The 20556-nt window shown below is 45.5% G+C and overlaps 1 protein-coding gene and 1 pseudogene across 1 annotated transcript in view; one reads left to right on the top strand and one right to left on the bottom strand.

Moving 5' to 3' along the window:
* The window catches only part of Fam135b (family with sequence similarity 135 member B), a 354422-nt gene that overhangs the window by 247256 nt on the left and 86610 nt on the right, over positions 1-20556 (bottom strand).
* On the top strand, positions 15127-15918 carry LOC101596807 (annotated as a pseudogene).

Genomic DNA, 20556 nt, shown 5'->3' with positions numbered 1-20556 from the left:
AGAGGTAAGATGTTGGAAAAGTAAGTGGTTTACAGGGATTTTGGAGGACGAAGCCACAAAGAGACAGAGCACAGACAACATCTAAGGCAGGGAATATGGCTGCATAAGACACACACAGGTGGGGATGTGTCACTTGATTCTTTCCAAATTCACTCAGTGGGCAGCATCAGGGATGGATGCTGCCATGAACAATGGACTTGGGGTTCATGACGTATCGACACACACATCATCCATAAAGTACCATTGTGACGGAAGAGATAGGTTGTGGAAGAAGTTTTGCATGTGTGGAGCCAGTATATAAATCCTTATACCTTCCATTCTTTACATGAATCTCAAACTGCTTGACTACAGTCCATTAACACAGAGAAACAAATACATATATGCAGACATATAACAATATTTCACTTTATGCCTAATAGAACGGCCATATTTTTAGAAAATTCAAATACCAAGTTCAAGCAAGGATGTAGAAGAATCAGAACCTTCATCTGTTGCTGGTGGGGATATTTCATCAAGCACAGTGGAAGGGAATTTGGAGTTTCTTCTATAACCTAAACGTCAAATGAGCACTAATCGAGCCATTCCAAGCCCAGGTATACATGCAAGAGAAGTGAAAGCAATTGCTCCAACAAGAACTTGTCCATGAAGTTTCACAGGTTCACGTTAGCGTTCTGCCCAACAGACACAAGGGTTTGTGAGCTACGTGCTCGTCAGCTCAGGTCTGGCTAAAACAAAGCGTGGCATGTGCATGCTATGGACTATTACTCAGCTGCAGAAAGTAATAAAGTTCAGAAACATGGGTGAGCCACACAACCTGGAACTACGGTACAGACGACAGGACACGAACACAAACTGCGTCCTGCGACTCCAGGTACGAGGAAGATCCAGGCCTAGGTGAGTCCATCCAGAGTGAAAGCCAGGTAATAGTGGGCAGGAGCTGGGGAAGAATACAAGTGGGGTATGACTGGCAAGGGATGTGGGGCTCCTCTTGAGACATGGCAAAGTGTCCTAGCACTAGCCCAGGCTAGTCACTGCCATTGCTGTGAATGACAGCCACTGAATGGTTCCCTTCAAAATGAATGACATGATGAATGTTTTGTCATGTACAGTTTTCCAGCACCAGCATAAAAGCCAAGAAAACAAAATCATGCTCCTCTTCCTGCCTCCTTTGTAATTTTAAACCCTTACCAAATCAACCCTAGAGCTTCTGCAGACCCGGCGGGAAGCAGCCTGAATAAGCATGGTGTATTGCCATTACCTTCATGATACTTGCACCCTGATTTTACGTCCTCACTGTTTCTCTCGTTGATACAGAGGTGCACAGCTAGACTCAGCCCTGTATCTCGTGTTCATCAGTTCAGATTGCAGAACAAGGATATATGGATGAATCTAATCATGCAAAAGTAGGGATATACTGTACATAAAATGTATTCAACATTTCTGCCTGGAGATTAAATTTAAATGGGCACAGTGCATTTGATCTACCAACTTATCACAACACTAATCCAAAAGCAGAGTAGGTGCTGTATAAATACTTAGGAAAGTTGAACTAGTGAAGAAGTAGGAGATAATGAAATATATTTGCCCTCACTAATGAGGAGCCAGCCTGTCAGGAAGTAAATTTGTGTGGCACTACAGTATTCCAGCATTCAGGGAAAGTGTAGAGGGTAGAGGAATGTGGGGAGGCACAAGATCTCAGTGGTCTCTTTCGTTTTGTTTCCTTTGCAGCCTCCTATAAGAGTGTAGGAAGAGAGCTGAGTTCAGAGTATCACATATATCATTTAGAACTTCTGCCCTCCGGGAAAGGCAACCCTAGCAGGAGCATGCACAACTCAGTCAGCAAGCATTTCCAGTCACATAAAGCAAGTGACTTTCCCAGGGATTGGGCTTTCTAATGGGGGTTAGGAAGGATCAACGGGGAGGACTTTGGACAGCAGGAAGACACTCCAAAACCCAAAAGCCATTCCGAAGGTACTGGCCACCCTCCTTCTCTCCCTTCTCTTCTTCCTGCAGTTCTAAAACCCTGCCCCATCTCTATGTGCTGGGCCCCTTGTCTCAGGTCTTGGATCCTCAGAGGTAGGAAAATACTGGTCAATCTCATTACCACTCAGTGTGTCACATTATTCTTTACATGTGAGAACTTTGATTCTGAAACTCCCATGATGCACAACCTTCCACACCCTCCAGCACTGCATTCACTCTGCCTTCACCTCTGTCCCCATCCGCCGGTCAGGGTCCTGCCACCTGCCTGTCTCACAGGATCCTCCTGACACCCCACTGCATTAGGTATTATTATAAGTTTGCATGTAAGGCACAGAGAAGCTGATCGGCTCACCCGAGGGTCATAAATTAAGTCAGAAACAAAGTTGGTTTAATACCTACCTTCTCACTGCTGGGATAAAACACACCCCCAGAATCAGCTTATCAAAAGAAAGGGTTTATTTCAGGCTTGACATTTTGAGGGAAAGTTTCATCATGGCAGAAAAAGGAAAAAAAAAAAAAAACAGGGCTGAGCAGGCAAACAACTCATATCTTCATACATCAGCAACAGGGTAGGAACACTAAGAGTGAGCTACCTAGTCAACACCCACTGGGGCTCCACTAGTAAACCACAATTCCGCCCCTACTGACAGCTCTCCTCCAGCAAGGCTTCTCCACGTAAGAAGTCCGTCATCTGGGAGCTGAGTAGGAGGCTCAGTCACAAGCACACGAGGCTATGGGGGACATTTAACATTCGAACCACCACAGCTGGACTGGAACCAGGGCAGCCTGGTTATGACACCAGCATCCCACTAAGCCAGGAAGCCTCTCCAAGCAAGGGAAGAATAAATCCTACCACAGTCATCATCCTGCAACCTGCCTAGGAGAGTCACAGCCTAGGTTAGTGACTGGGCCTTACCAACAAATCCCTAACTGAACAGAACTGAGTAACTCAAGGAAAACACCTTGCCAATGTCATGCATTCAAATAAAATTTGTAATTTAACTATCTCATTTGAATTATTATTGACTTTTAAATTACTCTTCAACTCCTGGATCCTGTGCCAGGCGCCCCTCTCACCCAAATCCTCTCCCTGCCTGCATCTCCAGGCACCCTTCTGGGATCTCTGTGGGCCAGAGGAGGGAGTGGCACTTACATACCTGTGAGATATTAACTAATTAGAGTGACTCACACTCAGGCATGAATAAATCCAGCAGTGGGCAACTAAAAGCCAGAACTGAGTAAGTCCTAGAATTTGAACATGCACCCAACACCCACAGAACGTGGTGTCACCGGGCACACTATCAGCTGTCCACTTTCCTTGCCACCCCTGGACTTCTCATGTATAAATTACACAGACTCGGGACTCTTTTGAGGTCTTGTTGTGTCAACATGAACGTAAGAACAATGCTTTGAACCCATATCTGAGACATAAGCCATTCTATTTTCTAGCTCGGTGTTCTTGGAAAAGTGACCAATATCTTCTGAGCATCTACGTCCTCGTGTGTAACCCAGGCCAAGACATGGGCTTACATGGTCCCACAGAGTCCTAGAGGGAGCACAGTGTGGAACCCATAGCTTCTCCTTCTGGCCGGCTCTCGACACTCTGTCTTTCACCCAGCCCTCTGGGAAGGGACAGAAATAAGTCTCTAGACTGGGTTCTAGAACATTCCTTTGGGTGTTTCTTCCTAAAGAACCTCTTGGCTAAGTCTGGGAGTCACCAGGTTAAACGAGGTCAATCTGATACCACTGAAGTTCTCCAGGACTCCAGCATGACCTTGCTTGATGGCAACCTCCAAGATAGGGACTCACTGTAGGACATACTTCTAGTCCACAAAGCACAATTCATAGTATGCCATGAACTGAAAACCTGTTGGGTCTGCAGCCAGTTGCAAGGATCCAGTAGCAACTGGGAAGGGCAGCAAGACCACAGTGGCAGCAGAATGGAATCTGCTCCCACTGAGCACCTCCCTGCCCTCCCCACCCCCATCTTTTGCTGCTTGGCATTGTCTCTTTGAGGCCCTCCTAGATTCTACTGTCCTAGGCAGCAGGGCAGTGTGAGCCGGACATGAGCCCCCCCGAAACACCTGTAGAATGGAGGACTGGGAGGACAAAGGATGCAATCAAGCTCTTGGGACACCTGCATGTGGACACATGTACTCTCTGGTCCTCAGTCTCTGCGTGAAGTGGTAAGCTGGACTAGAGTGGAGCACACAGGTGGCACCCCTAAATAAAGGGGTGCTTGCGCTCAGTCACGGACCAGGGAACCCATGCCTTCTCCACCCCTGAGGCCCAGGGACTTCAGAAGTTAACACAATAGGAACTGCCCGAGCCACATCCAGAAGGAGGAAAACTGCCTAATTTATTAGGTGGCATCTCTGAATATCAGTAGGATATCACTGGAAGTGAATTGGGTAACCTTCTGAATCCCTAGCAGCCAAATAAAACCTGCATAAGGAGTGCATTTGTCCCATGGACCACCAGATCCTGAGATGCAGACTAAATAGTTATGAACTGGTATATATTCAAGGTTGTATGAGCCAGGAATTAGGCAGTGTGCTTTGCCACATACCATATGCTTCAATCTCCTATCCAATTCATGAGTCAGTATTATAATCCCTTTGGTAAAGATGAGGAAAGAGGCTCCTCGAGGCCAAAGAGCATGGCCATCATCAGAAAATCAGAGTTGGTGGACCTGGGGAGCTGGCTAGCGGATAAAGTGTAGTCACATAAGCCTAAGCACATAAATGCTGGGTGGGCATGGCAGCCCACTAGTGCTGACGTGGATGCTGGAGACCCTGGAGCAAACTGGCTGCCTGGGCCGGCTAAAGCAGTGAGCTCTGTGCTCAAGTGCGAGAGAGAGGGAGAGAAACCTTGCCTCAGAAAACAAAGAGGAGAGCAATGGAGGAAGACATCCAATGTCAACCTCAGGCCTCCACACATACACAGACATGTGTACCTGATGCACGTGCACCCACACACACACATGAACACACATGCACAGACCACACAGAGACATACAAAAGTAAAAGAAAAAGGAAACCAAGTAGAAGCACAGCCTTGGATCCAGGTTGGACAGGTATCGTATTCCATATCCATAGGCTCATGAACTTGAAGAACTCCCGGGTTCAAAGGACAATTATTTTGCCTGTGGGCATCTTGCTTTGAAGAGACAGGTGGCCCTGAAGACCTTATTTCTGTGATCACCACTGTTTCCCATGCCATGTGTCCTGTGCGTGATCTCCCACACAGCTCAGGTTTTCTGACCCAGCTTCACTGATGAGGGTACAGGTTCAGACTGGTCCTGATCTCCCAGAACCCACTGCTACTGACCAGGGAGGCACAGCCCAGCCGGAGTCCATGCAGGAAGGCAGCTGTACACACACAAAGAAGCATCAAGCTACATCCTGCAACATGAAGGACAGGGCGCACAAAGGGGAAGATCATTTAATGGCACTATTAAGGTCACTGGTTCCCTGCCTCTTGACCTCCATTCTGCTCATTTTCTATTCCCTTCTACATGTTGCCCTGTTTAGCTCACCTCATGACCGGCCCAGTGGTATGTGGCCAATGTAGTGAGTTAAACCTTTATTTTCCTTTGTGTAGCCTTTGTCTATCAGAGAAATACACCCAGAACCCCAGTGCACTTTATCTAACGAGACTGCAGTTACATTAATTATATTTAATGTCTGCACTTACACAGTGAATTTGCCTGCACAGTTTTGCCAGTGTCTCTACTCTCTAGCCCCCTTCACAGTCTCTGGATCCTCTGAGGAATTCCAAGCAGATCTGCCTGCCTCCAAACAGGAGCCCAGCCTCAGAGATGCACCTGCCTGGGCAGATGCGCTCTTCTCTGAGTCCACAGAGCACTACTAAGAACCAAAGAGCTCTACAAAAGGGGGGAAAACAGGGTCCAGCTTTATTTTGCATTTGTGCTCTGCTACAGACCCCCGGGGGGTGGCTATCTTCAGAGCCCACATCCAACCTGTTGGAGCTTCAGTCCTAGTACATTACAGGATGTAGACCTAAGCTGGACGGATCTGGTCATTGTGGGGCCTGGCTGAATTTGTGGGTGTGTCTCATATAAGCAAGTATTCATTTTGGCTCATATTCCAAGACAAGTGGCATGCTTGGCTCTGAGTATTCACAGACGTAAGAATACCTGTGGGTTCTTCAAATTAAAGAGCCTATTGCTAGGGAGTCCAATGTCTGTCCAATCTGGATCCAGGACTCTGCTCCAAGTCTCTTTTACCTTTTTTTTTTTCCTTTTTCTTTTACTTTGATATATCTCTGTGTGGCCTGTGCATTTCTGTTCATATGTGTGTCAGGTACACGGGCCTGTCTGCGTGTATGTGGGAGGCCTGAGCTCGACACTGGATGTCTTCCTCCATTGCTCTATGTATTGGGGGCAAAAAGGAAGAAAAGATTCTGTACCCCTAAATTTTTTATTTTAACCACTTGCTTACTCCTCACTTAGCAAATGATTTTAGCAGTTTAGTTAACTTCATAACCTTTCATTTTCATTAAATGTTAAGTGAGAGTAGAAGTAGTTTTCACTGCATCTGTGATAATTAAAATAATCTGGGCTGGAGGGATGGCTTAGTGGTTAAGCGCTTGCCTGTGAAGCCTAAGGACCCCGGTTCTAGGCTCGGTTCCCCTGGTCCCATGTTAGCCAGATGCACAAGGGGGCGCACGCATCTGGAGTTCGTTTGCAGATGCTGGAATCCCTGGTACGCCCATTCTCTCTCTCTCCCTCTATCTGTCTTTCTCTCTGTGTCTGTCGCTCTCAAATAAATAAATAAATAATTTAAATAAATAAATAACTAAATAAAATAATCTGCACACTCTCCAGCACACTGGCTTACAAATATTCTTGAACAAACTAATGCAGTTAATTGTGGCAGTCCTACAAGCCAGATGTCAGGATCGTAATCCCTAGCCCCAGTCTTTCTTGGAATATATTCATGGCATGTGCTCTCCTGTGGATAAGCCTCGGTTTACTTACATGAGCAAGGAAAAGGGTATCTCTACTTCCTGGAAGAAGTATGGATTTAGGGTTCACATTTCTATACAAGGTCAATGGTGTCTCTTCCTGACTGTGGGGTTCTGAGGGACTTTTAACTATGTTCTCTCCTATTAAATGACAAGCCGCAGGGATATCCTTGACCATGTTTCTACAGGGCAGAGCACATGGGCCTGCATATGGCAGGAATAGGAACCACTGAGAGTGAACAGGAGGAGAACTCTCTTTTCCAGCACTGTAGGCCTCAGCAAACTAGGGGACAGGTACACACAGTACAAAAAGCATCAGCCACAGATAGGAACAAAATCAGCCACCTTCAGGAACCATGGAGGAGACACTCAGATCAGCCACCTGCATTCTCAGTCTGGAAAGGGGAGCGAGGACTTGATTTGGGAAAGGGAAGATAAGAGCTCCCGGGTGGGGAGAGAGGCTGGGGCGGGGAGCAGAGAGTGGGGTAGATACACCACTCTCCACAGTGAGGGCCATTCATTCCTCTCTGTGCGGTGTGTGTATGCATATTCATATGCATGTGTGTGCATATCCGTGTGGGCGTGTGTGTGAGAAAGGCAGAGATCAACACTGGGTGTCTTTCTCAATGGCTTTCCGCTTTATTGTGCGGTAAAGTCTCTCTCTGCTCAGAGTTGATGGATTCAGCAAGGCTAGCTGGCTAGCATGACCTGCGAGCCTCCTGTTTCCACCCTGACCACAGACACAAGACACTATCCCCAGAAGTTACATGGGTACTGGAGAAAGAAACTCAGTTCTCCTGCATACCTGCACAGAGAGTGCTTTTCCAGCTGAGCCATCTTCCCAGCCCCACATTCACTGCTTAGAAGCCAGCATGTTGATGCCCATGATGGAAAGACGCACAGCTCGGGCTACCACGGTACCTTGTTCCTGCATCTGTAGCTCCAGCCCCTGCATGATAGAACCATAGCGGGGCTCTGGCTGTGTAGCACGGCTTTAACTGATGCACACATCCTTATTTCCCTAGGATAGTCTCATTCAAGGTCTCATGTCCCAGTTGAATTGTTCATCCCGTCCCCATTCACTCACAGAGGCATCTGGGCTTGACTGACACATCACATGATTGTTCCATGCATAGAAGCCCTGTGTATTACTGTCAGTTTCCCTTTTAGAAATTAAGCAATCCAAGTTCTTACAGGTGACTGACAGTGAGGCAGAGTGGTGTTCAAAGCCAGCCCGTGGAGATCCTGGCTAAGATCTCCTCTGACACACGCACACCATGAAGAGCACACAGGCTTCAGGATGTGCCTTAAGGCCAGGCCCCACATCAGAGGCATCTCCTAGGGCATAGTTGAGCAGGAGCATTAGGGAAACCAGAGGATGGGCCTCCAGGTTCTGCCACCCACTGATGGCAGATCCAGCTCTGCCTGCTGGTTTACAGATGGGAGGGGGAATGTCCAAGTCTCTCTGGAGGGAAATCCTGATGTTTGAGAAGCTGAACAAAATTATTTGACTTCTGTATCACCATAGTCTAGGACACTCTTGGCACAGTAGTTCTTTGGCAAAGGCCTATTGGATGACAGAATGAACTGAAGTCATCACCTAACTACCTGGGCTGAGCAGCATTCTGCATCTGACTAACACAGGCTCCTCACATACACTTCAGTTCATGGCTCAGTAGTTAAAGGCACTTTCTTGCAAATCCTGGCTGTTCTGGTTTCAATTCCATAGTACCTATGTAAAGTTAGATGCACAAAATGGCAAATGTATCTGGAGTTCAATTGCAGTGGCAAGAGTCCCTGGCTCACCAATCTCCCCCTTTCTCCTTGCAAATAAATATATTTAAAAAGATTAAAAAGGCTGAAGAGTTGGCTAACTTAAGGTTCTTTTCTGCAAAGCCTAAGGATCCAGATTCAATTCCTCAATACCCACAGAAAGAATGTGTTATATCATCATCATCACCTGAAATGACCTAGAAAACCCCACACTTTGCATTTCCTCCTTGACCACTGTTCACAAGTACCTCTCTGTTCCTCTGTGCCATGTTGATCCAGTGCCTAAGTGCCCTTATTCTATTCTGCGGAGCTGCTGCTGAGCTTCAAGCACTGTGCAAAGATGCAACATAGGCCTGACGGAGAATGGGTGCTGGGGAGGAAGCTCCCTGTGCGGTGTATCTCTGGAACCAAGCCTCGGGGTGTGCCAGACGCAGCAGTCCGTGCCTGGGATTCTCACTGAGATCTTAGGAAAGCCCAGGTAATGTGCGAGAGAGAGCCACCTCTCATCCGTCGCAGGTCCGGTGGTGCCACCTCGCAACTGGGTCTGGTAAAGTTCCTTATGCTCGGGGTAACGTGATGATGGAATGTAGACGGAGCCTTTGGGAGGTAATTAAGACTGGATACAGTAATGAGGGTGGGGTTCCCACGGTGCGACTTAGAAGGTTTAGAAGAAGAGGGACCCAAGTTTGTATGCTCCATCTATTTCACCATATGATGTCTTGAGAAACACCAGTGCTTTGATACTGGATGGCCCAGGCTCCAGGACTGTGAGCAAACAAATACTTCTCGTCCACTATTTACAGTCTGATTGAGTTACTCAGCTACTGTGAGAAAATTGAGTGTCCAAGGTCAAAATCCACAAAGAGTCCTGCTGAGATGTCATGTCCATGGGTAACAGGGGGAGGAAGACACTGAGATGAGCTTGGAACCAGAGCCTGACCATACAATGCAGGCTGACGCTCCAGTACCTGCCCAGTTTATCCCAGTCTCACCTTCCACCCACCACCACTGGAGGGAAGTGGGAGGAAAGGAAGAACAGCAGAAGCAGGAGAGATGAGTCAGAAATAAGTAGGTCACACACCCACCTGCAGCAGCGAGTGTGAGGGAGCTGCCTGATGTAAGCTGTGGGATCCCCTCCACCTCCTCCACACACACTCCTCAGCACTGTGTAAACTCACCCAAGACACAGCTTCTGCCTCCCCAGGCTACCCACAGCCCCACTCCACTCCAACCACAAGTGACCTACTCCCCTAATTTTAAATGTACTCCAATCCTATACCACCCTGTGCTTTGTGCATACCACCAGAATGGATGAGAAGAAGTGCCTGAGGACAAGTCCTGTCGGTCTACTTTCAGCTCATCTCCAGTTTGGTCATTTTGCAGAAACTTCACCGCCAGCTATCTCAAGACCTCAGACAGACCTAACTGTATAGGACAAGGTCCTTAGTGAATTGCGTGGAAATACACAAAATGTTTTGGGTCCAAAGGCATAGCTTTGAGGAGCCTGTCACTGGGTGCAGATTTAAATATCACGGATCTGGATGTGTTATAATATATTGTTTAGTGTTGCAACAAACCAAGCGTGGGGAATATTAGTTGGAATCAATTTTTGGCTCGAAGGCCTTCTCAGAACCTTTCACATCATTGTCTCCCTATATGATACTCCAGGCAGAGCCAGAAGAGAAAGCATCCTTACCTTCCTGATGGGGGAGTCTCACGGCGTGGGCCATCATCCATCCCACTGTCCGTGCTCTCTGCTCAAAGACAATCTGATCTAACAGCTCTCTCTGTAATGCTAAGAAAATGCCCAAGACCTGGCAGCCTCCCCCACAATCCCATCAAGAAGCTGAAGACAGAAGAGGTGTGCCTTGAGCAGCTGCACAGGAGGTGCAGGGCATACTGGTGATCTTCTTGAGAAAGTGACACCCCCAAGCTGGAGGGGTCCCCATCTGCTAACAACCCAGGCTCTGAATCAAATATGAGATCCTGGGACATATGCTTCTATCCACTAGGCTTTGACAATGAAAAGACAAACAGCCTCGAACCTCAGCTGGCACAGCAGTAAAGCCTGAGACAGCAAAGGACGGGTTTTTGCCTTAATGAAAGTTTTCCACTGAGACAGTGACCAGTTGCTTGCCCTCGCTCCAGAGCCATGTGATGAATATAACTGATGTGCGGTAGCAGAGCCCAAGAGAGCCAGCTCATGCCATCAGTTCTGAGAACTGGGCAGCATAAATGGATTTTCCCAAAAGAGTCAGCAATCTGGGAACTGCAGTCTGGTCTACCTGGGTGACTTACTCCTCACAGATACACTGTCTCCAGGCCAGCCAATTGTCCAACTGTTTCCACTATGCATATCCAGAGATATGCAGTGGAGAGGGCGGCAGTTGTCACAGTCCTTCCCACACAATAGGGAATGAGAAACAACAGTGAAGGGTCCACTCTTAATTCACCTGAAACATCTGCCAACGTTGGTACCTAGAACCCTATCTCACACACAGCCTTGGATCTCTTTTCCTGAGAGCGACATGGAGCACATTTCTGGTACTGTGCTGGGTCCTATAAAGTCAGGGTACTTACACATAATAAAACTGTCATCTTCTCAGGAAACAAGACTGCACATCATTCTCAGTCCTTTCCACCTTAGCTCATGTGCACACAAGGAGGGAGATGTCCCTCGAGAAATGCTCAAACACCACAGAGCACAGAGAACCAGCCACTTTGTCAAGCTCCGAAGAGCATGGGCAGTGCTGGAGGCCACCTCAGAGTCAAGCTGCTGTCAAACACTCAGAATGTGCTCTCCATGAAAAAGCCAGCCATGACGCAGATAGATCCAAGGGTGGCGGCTGAGTGCTGCGGAGCGAATGCTAGGTCCACCCAAGTCTCCCACGGCGGAGCCTGGAGCCCCATCATGAAGGCACCGGTGTGAGAGGCATGGAGGCTGCCTTCACAAGCTCAACTGGTGCTCCCATGGGAAAGACAGGGGAGAAACGATATTTTCCTCAAAGGATCAGCAAGAATAGGATTGCATGGAGACTCAGGGTTTCCTCCCCAGGCACCAACATACATTTGAGCACATCTGAGCACGTCTCTGCACATTCTTCTCTTCATCCTCAGCTCCCACCTCATGTTTCACTAAACAAAGTCGTCTGACTCTGAGTGGCACATAGATGAGGTTACCAAATGGGGGGAGGGGGGTTGCTGGTTTTCACAAAGGACAGTGTCACCAGCTTGGAGTCGGGGAAGACCGGAGACAGGGCTGACACTCAGCCTGCACAGGCAAGTCCCCCCTTGGCCACTGTCAACATTGAGAATATGGAAGACCGAGACAACTCCTGCTAGTCTGGAACTGTTTCAAGTACTTTTTTTAAAAATGTATTCAATTAATCAACTTTTAAAATAGTGCTGATGGTTGGTAATGTTTCAATGACATGTAAAAGGAGGAAAGGGGAAAGAAAGGGAAGTCTGAAAGTTCACTTCATTTGCTCATACTCACAGAACTGGGACTTACAGACATTAGCCCAACCACAGGCCTCATTCATGCCTTAAATGCTGTGCAGGATCTCTTCAGAGGTGGATGACACACTTGGGTATTTTATGCTGATGGAGGGCAAAAAAGATCCTAAGCTCCTGGACGTGCACAGAGCTGCTGCTGTGTGTAAGGCAGACTTAGAGAAAGCAGCAAGGCGTCCGTCTCCAAGTGGGGCTCAAGTACTATCAGGAAGAGTTCCAGGAAAAGAAGAAAGCTTATTTCCTCAGTAGCATAAGAGGATCATGCCCTGGGACTTTGGTGATTACTAAATGCAAGGCAGTGTGCATGGGGAAGGCTGACTTCAAGATGACCCCAACACACTGTCCCTGCTCCCGTGTGATCCTTCCCCAGGATTATAAGCATTCCATCTGCCGCCTTCCTTGCCCTCTTGCAAGCACTGATAAGCCAGGTCCCATGCTATAGGCAGCCCTACAGAGAAAAGCTTAAGAAAGCTTTTGGGTAACAGCTCACGTTCCGTGAATCCTGCCAATAAGCACTTCACGGAACTTGGAAGTGGGTCTTCCTCAAAGATTGCAACCCCTGAATGGCAGCCTCCATGCATGGCAGATCATCCAGCTAAGCCACACCCAGACTGTGACCACAGGTGCTCACTCTTTGAACATGCTGACTGTAGGACCGAGAGTTCAGCTGTTGAGGAAACGGCTCAGCACAGATCAGTTACTTCCTATGCACATTCAGACCCTTTAAGGCCCCAGTGAGCTCTGGCTCAGTTCTTCAGAATGAGCTGTTCCTGGAATCCAGTCACCTCCTGCAGGTGGACCCCGGTCCTACCTTGCCTTGGTCTCTCTCCATACTTCTTTCCTCCCCACTTGCTGTGTAGCAAATCTTTAACCAGTAGGAGAAAGGCAGAATGGGTGATTTCTCCTTTCCTACCACCAATAATTGATGCCTGGAGATGCATCTCACACCACATGTCATACACTGCTCTTCAGTACCTGGAGGAGCATGTACCAGGAACCACAGAGATGACCCCACCTGTGATGCCTGCACTGGTCTTTCTCCCTCTGGGCTCTGCTTCCTGGCCCTGTCTTCAGGCCTTGGGATTATAACACACCCAGTGTTTTGAGCATATGGGCTTCATCTCTACTCTGCTTTCTGGCCTGAACACATCAGAGTACTCCACGTCTCTGCTCTCTATAGATGGTGGACTACCTTCTGACTAATTTTCATGGATATCTAATGACAGAATTAAAAGTAACCAAGGAAATCAGATTTTTCCCCTGACTTAAGTGCCCCCCGCCCCCCCGCCGAGACTTCTGAAGCACCCAAACAATGACTACTTTAAATCACTCATTTCTCTTGAAGATGCTAAACTGACCTGGCACAGGAACCGTACCGTATTCATCTTATCCTCAGTGCTAAATTTCTCTTCCTTCAGTGAAGGGGCAAATCCAACAAGGAAAGAAGGGCAAAGCGGGTCTACCTCTGGACACAGTCCTGGCAACTCCAGAACACACCTGAAAGCCACTCACTTCTGTGTTAGAAGAGGATGTGATTAGAACAAAATCACATTCTACCATCTCCACATTGGCCTTAGAGGTACAGTTTGGCAAGAGCACCTGGTCAACTGTGTGGATCATCTGAGAGTGCACGAGGTAACAAGGCAAAACAAATACAGCAAAGTGGGGGCAACTCAGGAGGAAAATACCTTCCTTTTCCTTTCTGAGCCCCACCTGCAAAACTCCACCCATTGACTTTATTTTCAAGATCAAGAACACGTTCTACAATTTTAGAAAATCATAGAAATCAATGACTTTCAAAGCCTGAAGGATGTCTGTAGTAATTTAGTAATACAATCCTCAATGTATGCACCCCCACACCTGGGACAATTCACTTAGTGTCTATGCACATAATTAACAGAGAAAAAATTTATGCTCATTACTAATATCAATAGCCTGTGATAAGCCTCCTGACCCAGTCAATTTTAATTTTATCAAATGTTGAATTGAAACCATAGGTCTGCTGAACCAGGAATTACAGTAGTGATAATTACAGAAAATAACAGGAAGTGAGGAAATGTCCAACCTAAGAGACAGTATTTCCTTCTCGTCCAGCCTCCTGTCCCTACACTACGTTCCATTTGGGGCAAGCAGGCATTCTATATTCCTCACATGTCTGAGTGGGGTGGCACTTCAGAATTCAGATGGTAAATAAAGGAAACTTGGTCTTTGATGAAATGAACCTTTTCATTTACTGAGAAAGTTGTTTAATAATTTGGAGTTTCAAAGTGTAGTAATGTGGGCACGAGGGATAGCTTTAAGACATTATTAAATGGGAAATATATTGCTTTTACCCAACCTTAAAAAAATACATAAAGTCTGATTGGACTGGGGTTGTTTTGCATCAGGTTGACCAGAAAAAGGAACTCTAGCCATGATATATTCAGCTTTTCTCTCACCCCCAAATCTCTGTGCATTTCTAGAAAGAAAGGAAGGAAGGGAAGATAGTGGAAGAAGATGGCGGAAGGTGGAAGGCGGAGCGGCGGACCTGGACACCCAGCGTTCTGACATTGCGATGCTGCTCAAAATCTCGCTCCGGAAAGGGGACACCTGGTACCTAGTTGATAGTTGCTGACTCAAACAGTGGAAAAAATATGTTGGCTTTGACAGCTGGGACAAATACCAGATGGGAGATCAAAATGTATATCCTGGACCTATTGATAACTCTGGACTTCTCAAAGATGGTGATGCCCAGTCACTTAAGGAACATCTTATTGATGAATTGGATTACATGCTGTTGCCAACTGAGAGCTGGAACAAACTTGTCAGCTGGTACACATTGATGGAAGGTCAAGAGCCAGTAACAGAAAAAAAGTGGTTGAACAGGGTATGTTTGTAAAGCACTGCAAAGTAGAAGTTTATCTCACAGAACTATTTGATGACAGGCAACCTAGGCTCGATGAAAGAACTTTTCTTGCTTTGGATTGAGATCCTGATTTGTAAAAGAGATACTCTGATGAAAATGCTGCTGAGGATTTTGAAAAATGTGAAAGTGTGGAATATAAACCTCCTTAAAAGCCCTTTGTGAAATTAAAAGATTGCATTGAGCTTTTTACAACAGAAGCAAAGCTAGGTGCTCAAGATCCCTGGTATTGTCCAAATTGTAAAGAACACCAGCAAGCCACAAAGAAATCAGACTTATGGTCTCTGCCTCCAGTACTTGTGGTTCATCTCAAGCAGTTTTCCTACACTCGCTACATGAGAGACAAGTTGGATACTTTAGTTGATTTTCCTATCAATGACTTGGATATGTCAGAATTCCTAATTAATCCAAATGCAGGACCTTGCCGCTATAATTTGATTGCTGTTTCCAACCACTATGGAGGGATGGGAGGAGGACATTATACTGCTTCTGCCAAAAATACAGATGATGGAAAATTTCACTGTTTTGATGACAGTAGTGGTTCCATTGCATCTGAAGACTAAATTGTGTCCAAAGCAGCATATGTACTCTTCTACCAGAGACAGGACACTTTCAGCCGAACTGGCTTTTTCCCTCTTGGCCGAGAAACTAAAGTGCTTCAGCTGCTACTGCCATCCCCATAGAAAGTGATGAAGATAGTAATGACAATGACAATGACATATGACTTAGAGAATGAAAACTGTATGCACACTAATTAACGGAAGTCCTAGGAACCATAAGAGAGACTTTCCTGCTGGTGGTATCTATGGAAATGAAGTCACCCACCACATTAAAATAAAAGTCTGAGATGGGGAGTTTCAGATAATAGAATGTAAATCCTTTATCAGATTTTAACTTGTGCAGCACTTGAAGTGAAACACAATGAAAACTTTCACAGAAATTGTCTCTTAATACATTTACAGTCTTGTATTTGCAAGCTAAATATATAGAAAATCACAAATAAGTCCCTTTTAAGTTTACAAAAAAAGAAAGGAAGGAAGGAAGAGAGAGAAAGGGAGAGGAAAGAAGGTAAGAAGGGGGAAGGGATGAAGGAAAGAAGGAAAAATAAATGGCTTAGAAGAATGTCTTCCAGAATACACCCGTGTCGTCCTCCTTGAGTCAACTAAGGAGACACAGAAGGTCTTCAATGTTCCCCAAGCACAAAAAGCTTAAGAAAACCTAAAAGCTTCTGAGCATGTGAAGTGGAAACCTTGGTATAAGGGTTGAGAAGTTACAGATGGAGGATCCAATGGGAATATCTAAAGCTCTCTGGGAATGTAGCTCAGTGGCAGACCACTTGCTTAGCATATAGGAGGCCCTGGGTTCAATCCCTCCCACTGCAGAACAGTTATGAAGCTCATGGAGTGTGAGACTAGGCTAGACCCACACTCTCTCATTTTTGATCCTCACCTTTATTGCTGCATTTTTCTGTGGTCCTAAAACTGTAGCATCACACTTATACAACAAACTCTTGATTTGATTGTTTAATCTATGTCCTGGGGGTTAAGACAGAAACAAGGTTTGTCGACAGAAAAGAGCTGCAGTTTTGCATACCTGGGTTGCTGAGCGAAGCTACCACAAGCTCAAGATTATCTGGCACCTGCCCCAGTATGGGCATCGGGTTAGTAGCAGTCCTCCAGTGATGTGAAACTGACCCTGACCTGCCCACAATGCTCTCACGAATCCAAGTTTAGCTGCTGGTACTGACAGTGACAAAAGATTTAATCATAGACTCTATGCCCAGGAGGAAACTTTCCAGGCCAGCTCTCTCAATTTAGAGTTTAGGAACTGAGAACCAGGGAGAGAGCAGATGACAGCCCAGGGCACAGAGCAGGAGTGGCCAACATAAAGAGAGAGTGGAGTCCTATCAGTGATCTCAGTAGATGAAGGCAGTTCATTGGCATGGAGAGCTTACCTAGCAGCTGCAGCCCCAGGGCAAGCCTGGGGCTCTACAGAGTCCCAGCATGAGTGAGAGTGAGATAATAACTTTAGTTGCTCTAATCTTACACGTCCCTCTGCCCCTCTGCTTAAACAGATCTCCTGGCCTCTGTGTCAGATATTTCTACTGGCTCCCCAGTGTCTAGAAACTAAACTCCTAACCTCTGGTATAGCATTCAAGCCTCCTTGATCTGGCCTTACTACATTTCCCTAGACCCCTCATCCTTCCCAACTCATCACGTCTTCAACCTGCTGCCTGGGCGGCAATGCGCTCTCCCTTCGCCTTTGCCAGGTAACAAAATTCAACAATGCTGATACGAAGCAGGGTAGGCACCACATCTCCATCTCACCGTTGTCTGTAATCCTGAAGTAGGTAGCTGAGAGGCAAGTACAGCTCAGCAGTTCACCTGCCACATACGAGCTGTGCCATTCTGATCAAACTTCCCACTTACCTGAAACTTTATCTTGCAAAATGAGATGCTAACAGAATCATCTCCTAAGCCCAAGTGAATGTCATAACATATAATACCTACAATCTCCTGACTAAAAGTCTTTTTATTCCATTCATTCTAATATAAATTGCATAAAATATAATAATATATAATAGTTTAATGCTTACCATTTTATCTTGTTTCATCACTATCTGAGTTTCTGTTTCCCCTTTTCTCTGCATGAGGCAAGACAGAACAGTGAGATCTGTGTCTTGTTCATGACTTTCTTCAGAAATCAGCTATAAAGAGCAGTGCGTGTCAGACCTTCTCTCATGCCGTCATACTTGGGGAGACACACACATGGGCACCTTTATCCTCAGCGTCTTTATAGACTGTACTTCACTGAATACAAAAACGGTTTCTTCTAAAGGTAACTCTTGATGAAATAAGTTCTTAGTATTAAGCATTAAACTAAGCAGTTTTGTGCATTATATCAATAATCACTGATCTCTCCACATTTACCTTAGAAGGTTATGATCCTGTTGGAGAAAATGACTCACTTAGTGACCCCCATACAGAGTCAATAGGACTGGGTTTCACACTCAGGTATTTATAATCACAAAACCTTCTGTTGACTTGAGTGCTTTGACTTGCTAGATATTTTGTCTTTTAACCAATAAATAATATATCAATAGGTTAAATATTAAAAATGAAGAGACTACTCAGTATTCCATATTTAATTTTCTTTCTATAAATGAAACCCCAGATGTTTTTTTGAACCATGAATCTCAATGAACTTTATAAATATTACTTCTTAGGTGATTTACAAAGTAGACATAATATGTTGCTCCCACTTAACCCCTATCAGGCTCAAATGACCACCTTCCATTTTATAGTTTGTCTTCCACCTCAAAGCACGTCTGTCACAAAGAGGCCCAAAGCTCTTGGGCTTAACAATAACACCATCATATGTATTTTTTCATTAAGTAGATCTGTTTGTTAAGATAATTTAACTCCCAATACAACTGTTGAGTTTGCATTGAGTTACAACTACAATTTATCTGTTTTATTCTTCCCTTTTCTGTGTCTAGCAGTGGTTCCATGTTAGCACTGGTTAAGTGTTAACTGTCTCCTTAGGCAGTGACATGTTAAAGACTATGGGCCCTTCTTGTTTTCTTTAACTTGTGGTTCATCTGTTCAACGTTGACCAGGTTCCAGAAGGACTGCAGTGGGTTTGGGAAATAGACTTACTGTTGACCTGGGCTTCCCAGAAGCCTAGCCCACACTTAATTGCTGTGCTCTAATACAACTGACCATTGAAAATTGGACAACAGTTTATTGTTTGGGAACAATGTCACTTGTTAAAACCCTGACATTTCAATTAAAACATAAATTGTAGCTATAACCACTATTTTTTAGTTATTTCAAAATTATGTACTTCAAGTATTAGAATTGATTAAAAAGAGCTGGCATCGAGGGACTGTTGACATAACTTTATCTGCGTGGTCACATCTGATCCTGACAGTGACCTTTAACATGGTGCCATTCTCTAGTACTCCAGATGGAAAGGACCCACATCTCAAGGAATCTGACCAAACTCACACAGTATAAAGGAGAAGCAGGACTTGAACTCAGCACATCTTTTTAAAGCTTGTATTGCAGCCGTGGCACTTATCTGAAAACATTGTGTTACTGCTGAGTAGATAAATATCACACTGAGCAAGGCACCTCACCAGTAAGGGGTGGGTGAGGATTGAGCAGGGGCAGAGCACCTTTAGATGTCCATAAAGCCATCCACAGAACATGGAGCTCTTAGCCTGGGACAAGCTTAGCCAGGGACGGAAGGATCTCCTCAGATGCTCATTTTACTAACTAACTAACACTAACACATCCCATTTGGAATAGTAGAGAATAAAGTCTAAGCTAAGCCTCAAATTCAGGACAGACAGAAACAGGCCCATCACAGAGGGGCTCCTCTTTCCCTCCTGGCTTCATCCTCACTCCATGTGGATCCCAAGCTTTGTTCCACCACCTGTTTTCCATGTGCTCTTCGCTGAAGCCATACAAGGGAATGAAGCTCACTCAATGTGCAGCACAAGTTCACAGGAACCGGACAGCATTAGTGAATGTGGCAAGCACAGCAAGAAAACCTAAGCCTCAAATCGTACCCTGGATAAGGTGCCAAACACTAATAATGATATGAAGAAATATGCAACCTCACCTGTAATCTTGTAAATGCAAGTTAAAGTCAGAGAATGCCAATAAATAGTAACTAAAATGGACAAAAAAGTCACAGACAGTATGAATTATGGGTATGAAAATTGGAACAGCTGTCTAAAAAACTATTTACCAGTGTGTCCTAAACTCAATCTGCACATTACCGCTTATACAACTGAGACACTCCTCGTAAATACTCAGCAGAAATGCATGCACTTAGTCTTTGAGAGGCATGTATAAGAATGACATTGTCCCTTCTGCGGGGCTCCAGTGCTGGAGCTCACACAAACTCACTAGAAAGGACAGGTGAAGTGCAGTATATTCAAGCTTTGGAACATGAGGTGACAGGAAATAAGGCAGTACTAGGCATAGCAATATGGAAGAAGTGCAAAATAACATTTGAACTAAAACAAAAGCCAAGCTGAAAGAATCCACACTGTCCCATTCTGTTTATATAAATCTATTTTAAAAAAAATGGGCAATAGGGCTGGAGAGATGGCTTAGCCATTGAGGCATTTGCCTGTAAAGCCAAAAGACCCCAATTCAACTCTCCAGGACACATATAAACCAGATGCACAAGGGGGCACATGATCTGGAGTTCATTTGCACTGGCTGGAGGCCCTAGTGTATAAATTCTCTCTCCCTCCCCATCTCCCTCTCCCACTTTCTCTCTCTCAAATAAATAAATAACTAGCAGGTAAAATTAATGTATGATGTGGGAAATCAGAAGAGTAGTCAGTCATCTTTAATGAAGTGGGAGAGACTGACAGG

This window comes from Jaculus jaculus, chromosome 2 (genome assembly GCF_020740685.1).
Source record: "Jaculus jaculus isolate mJacJac1 chromosome 2, mJacJac1.mat.Y.cur, whole genome shotgun sequence".
In the NCBI taxonomy this organism is placed as follows: domain Eukaryota; kingdom Metazoa; phylum Chordata; class Mammalia; order Rodentia; family Dipodidae; genus Jaculus; species Jaculus jaculus.
Note: the sequence above shows the minus strand (reverse complement) of the source record. Positions and strands in the feature narration are given on the sequence as shown.